Genomic DNA, 4991 nt, shown 5'->3' on the forward strand with positions numbered 1-4991 from the left:
GAATTAATTTGATTTGAGGAATCCTGACCTTCTCCTGGAGGATCCCTCCCCTCTCTCGGATGAGGAATTTGGGGAATTTTGGGACCAAATTTTGGGAATTTTGGGACCGAATTTTGGGAATTTGGGGGATTTTTGGGACCGAATTCTGGGAAATTTGGGGAACTTTTGGGATGGAATTTTTGGGATGAATTCGATTTCGGGAATCCCGACCTTGTCCTGCAGGATGGCTCCCCTCTCGCGGATGAGGGCGTTGCCGATGGCGGCGGCGGCGCGGGCGCAATCCCGCTCGGGATCGTCCCAGGATTCCAGCAGGGCCAGGAGCAGCCCCTGGAGCTGCTCCGGGGGGATCCTCCTGCCCAGAACCTGCAGGAGGGGAAAAATCGGGAATTAATTAAAAAATCCCCACAAAAAATCGCAAAGAAAAAGCCAAAAAATAAGAAAAGAAAAAATTTAAAAAACCCCAAAAATTAAAAAAAAAAAAAAAAAACCCCCAAAAAAACCCAAAAAAGGAAAAAAAACCTAAAAAAATTCCCATTGAAAGGCCAAAGAAAACCCTAAAAAATCCCCCAAAAATGCCAAAAAATCTGAATAAATTCCTAAAAATTCCCCCAAAAAATCCCAAAAAATCCCAAAAAATGCCCAAAAATCGAAAAATTCCTAAAAATTCCCCAAAAATCCCCAAAAAAATCCCCAAAAATCCGAATAAATTCCTAAAAATTCCCCAAAAATCCCCCAAAAATCCCCAAAAATGCCCAAAAAAGTACATTCCTAAAAATTCCCCAAAAAACCCCCAAAAAATCCCCAAAAAATCCCTCCCAAAAAAAAAAAATGAAAAAAAAAAAAATCCGAATTAAATTCCCAAAAAAACCCTAAAAATCACCAAAAAAAATCCAAAAAAAATCCACTGAAATAAAAGCCCAAAGAATTAAAAATTCTGAAAAAATCCCCCAAAATTTCCCCAAAATTAAAAATTCTCCACAAAAATCGGGAATTAATTAAAAAATCCCCACAAAAAATCGCAAAGAAAAAGCCAACAAATAAGAAAAGAAAAATTTTAAAAAACCCCAAAAATCCCCCCCAAAAACCCCCCCCAAAAAATCTGAAAAAATTCCCAAAAAAGGCCAAAAAAATCCCTAAAAATCCCCAAAAATGCCCAAAAAATCTGAATAAAAAAATCCCCCAAAAAGAAAAAATCTGAAAAATACCCCAAAAAAAATCCCCCCCCTAAAATTTCCCCAAAAAATCCCAAAAAATCCCAAAAAATCTGAATAAAAAAATTCCCCAAAAAAAAAAATCCCCAAAAATCTGAATAAATTCCTAAAAATTCCCAAAAAATCCCAAAAAATCCCCAAAAAATGCCCAAAACCAGAATAAATTCCTAAAAAATCCCCAAAAAATCCCCTCCCCAAAAAAATAAAAAAAAAAAAAATTCCTAAAAATCCCCAAAAAATCCCCCAAAAATCTGAATAAATCCCTAAAAATTCCCCCAAAACTCCCCCCAAAATCCCCAAATCCCCCAAAAAATCTGAATAAATTCCTAAAAGTTCACCAAAAATTCATTCCCCCAAAAATCCCCAAAAAAAAATTCGTCGAAAAAAATTCCTAAAAAAAAAATCCCCAAAAAATCCCCCAAAATTGGAATAAATTCCTAAAAATTCCCAAAAAAATCCCCAAAAAATCCCCAAAAAATGCCCAGAAAATCTGAATAAATTCCTAAAAATACCCCCAAAAAATATCACAAAAATGCCCAAAAAATGCCCAAAAAATCTGAATAAATTCCTAAAAATTCCCCAAAAATCTGAATAAATTCCTAAAAATTCCCCAAAAATTCCCCAAAAATCTGAATAAAAAAATCAAAAAAAAAATCCCCAAAAAATCTGAATAAATTCCTAAAATTCCCCAAAAATCCCCCAAAAATCCCCAAAAATGCAAAAAAGAAAAATTCCTAAAATTCCCCAAAAAAAATCCCCAAAAATTCCGAAAAAATTCCTAAAAATTCCAAAAAATCCCAAAAATCCCAAAAAATCCCCCAAAAATGCCCAAAAAATCTGAATAAATTCCTAAAAATTCCCCCAAAAAATCCCCAAAAATCCCCAAAAAATCTGAAAAATTTCCGAAAAATTCCCAAAAAATTCCCCAAAAATCCCCCAAAAAATGCCCCAAAAATCTGAATAAATTCCCAAAATTCCCCAAAAATCCCCCAAAAATCCCCAAAAATCCCCAAAAATCTGAATAAATTCCTAAAAATTCCCCAAAAAATCCCCCAAAATTCCCCAAATCCCATCAAATGCCCACTTTTCGTTTCTCACCACTCCAATCCTGCTGCAGGTGTGGAAAAGGATGGAAAAATCGGGATTTTCCAGCCCCTCCTTGAGCGATTCCAGCCCCTCCACGAGCTCGTCCCGGTGATCCCGAGAAAATCCTGGATGGGAAATGAGAATTCCCAAAATTCCCACCCAAATCCCCCCCAAAAAATTTGGGAAAAAATAGAAAATTCTGGAATTTTGGGCTTGGGGGGTGTCATTGGGAACTTGGAATTCCAGAAGGAATTTGGGATTTTTTTCCAAATTTTTGAGCAAATTCCAACCCCAAAATTGGGACAAAAATCCCTGAAAAATTCCAGGAAAAATTGGGAAATGTAAAAAATTCTGGAATTTTCGCTTTGGAAAAATCCCTGGAAATCACAGAGTCCAAGCAAGCCTTGGAATTCCAGAGGGAATTTGAGATTTTTCCCGATTTTTGGGCAAATTCCAGCCCCCAAATTGGGAAGGAACGCCTTAAAAATTCCAGGAAAATTTGGGAAAAGAGAAAATTTGGGAATTTTGGCCTTGGAAAAGCTCCTGGGGATCATCCAGGCCGTGCAATTCCAGAGGGAATTTGGGATTTTTCCCAATTTTGGGCCAAATTTGATCCCCAAAAATCCCCAGAATTCCATGAAATTCCTTGGAATTTTCTTGCCAAGCGGTTCCAAAAATTCCAACGGGAAGCAGCGCCCCCTGCTGGAGAACCCGAGAACTGCACGCTCCCAAAATCTCCAAAAACCTCGGGAAAACCAATCCCAAAAATTCAAAAAACCCCAAAAACCCCAAAAAACTGCAGGAAAACCAAACCCCAAAAATCCCCAAAATCCCCCAAAAAACGAACCCAAACATTCCCAAAAAATCCTTGGGGAAAACTATTCCCAAAAATCCCCCAAACTCCCCCACCAAAAATTCTGGGAATTCCATGGAAAAATTGGAATTTGGGATTGAACCTCAAAAAGCCCAGGAATTCCATGGAAAAGTTGGGATTTTATGGGATTGGACCCCCAAAACCTGCCAGAATTCCATGAAAAATTCAGAATTGGATGGGGTTGAACCCAAAAACTTTGGGAATTCCTTGGAAAAAAGAGGGAATTCAATGGGATTGAACCCCAAAAAAATCAATGGAATTCCATTTTCGGGATTGGACCAACAAAAATTCCTGGAATTCCATGGAATTCCCTCTTTGGCAGCTTGGAAAAGTTGGGATTTCATGGGATTGACCCCAAATACTCCAGGAATTCCTTGGAAGGATGCGGATTTTTATGGGATCCAACCCCAAAATATTCCCCAAAACTCCCAAAATACCAAAAATCAACTCTTGAGGACCTCTGGAAAACTGGGAATTTTTCCCACCTGGAAAACCTGAGAACTCCACGCTCCTCAAAACGTCAAAAATCCCCAAAAAACCCTGGAATTTCATGGAATTCCCTCTTTGGGATTTTCAAGAAACTCAAACTGGGTGGGATTGATCCCAAAACCTCCTGGAATTCCATGAAATTCGAGGGAATTCCCGCTCCAGGCACTTCCCAAAATTCCAAAGGGAAACAGCGCCGCCTGCTGGACAAGGCGAGAAATTCACCCTCCCGAAATCCCAAAACCTCACGAAAACCATTCCCAAAACCACAAAAACAATCCCAGAAATCGACTCTGAGGACCCCCTGGAAAATCGGGAATTTTTCTTTCGGGAATTCTGGTCCCACCTTGGTAGCAGAGCTATCTCCGCATAGCAGGGCCCAACAGGAATCCAGGGAATGCTGGGCGATTTGGGGAATCCACGCCGAGCAGCGCTGGCCAGCAGCGCCAGGAGGGGGGCTCATGGGGGCCGGGAACGGAGTCAGCGACTGCCGGGGAGGGAAAGATTGGGAATTCAATCTGGGAATGGGATTTGGGAATAAAAACTGGGAATGGAATTCAGGAAGAAAAACCAGGAATGGAATTTAGGAATGGAATCCGGGAATGAAAACCTGGAATGGAATCCGAGAATGGAATCCAGAAATGAAAACCTGGAATGGAATCCAGAAACGGAATCCAGGAACGAAAACCTGGAATGGAATCCAGGAATGGAATCTGGGAATGGAAATCAGGAAGAAAAACCAGGAATGGAATTTAGGAATGGAATTTGGGAATGAAAACCTGGAATGGAATCAGAAAATGGAATCCAGGAATGGATTCGGAATGGATTTGGGAACCCAAAAAAAAAAAGGGGGGAATGAAATTTGGGAATGGAATGGGGGAATGAAAACTGAGAATAAAATTTAGGAATGAAAAACTGGAATGGAATCTTTGAAAATGAAATCCAGAAATGGAATTCAGACCCCAAAAACCAGGAATGGAATCTGGGAATAAAATTTTGGGAATAAAAATCTGGGAATAAAAACCAGGAATAAGAACTGGGAATAAAATCTGGGGAAAAAATTTGGGAATGAACCCCTGGAAATTTCCGACCTGGGGCCAGCAGAACCAGGAGGGGGCCAAAATCGCCAAAAGGAGTCAGCGACTGCGGGGAGGAAAAAATTGGGAATTCAATCTGGGAATGGGATTTGGGGAAAAAGGGGAATGGAATCTGGGTCCCAAATTCAGGAAGAAAACCAGGAATGGAATCCGAGGGGAATGGATGGGAAGGAATGAAAACCCGGAATGGAATCCGGGAATGGAATCCAGAAATGAAAACCTGGAATGGAATCCAGG

The 4991-nt window shown here is 39.9% G+C and overlaps 1 long non-coding RNA gene across 1 annotated transcript; it reads right to left on the reverse strand.

Annotated features, from left to right (window-relative positions):
- Nucleotides 1-214: 214 nt before the first annotated feature.
- LOC115917176 lies at nt 215-4038 on the reverse strand. Its single transcript, XR_004061681.1, has 3 exons — nt 4004-4038; nt 2310-2422; nt 215-363 (listed from the first exon to the last, which is right to left on the reverse strand). It is a non-coding gene; the product is annotated as an uncharacterized LOC115917176 (long non-coding RNA).
- Between the last annotated feature and the right edge of the window lie 953 nt (nt 4039-4991).

The sequence above is a fragment of the Camarhynchus parvulus genome, unplaced genomic scaffold, assembly GCF_901933205.1.
Source record: "Camarhynchus parvulus unplaced genomic scaffold, STF_HiC, whole genome shotgun sequence".
NCBI lineage: Eukaryota > Metazoa > Chordata > Aves > Passeriformes > Thraupidae > Camarhynchus > Camarhynchus parvulus.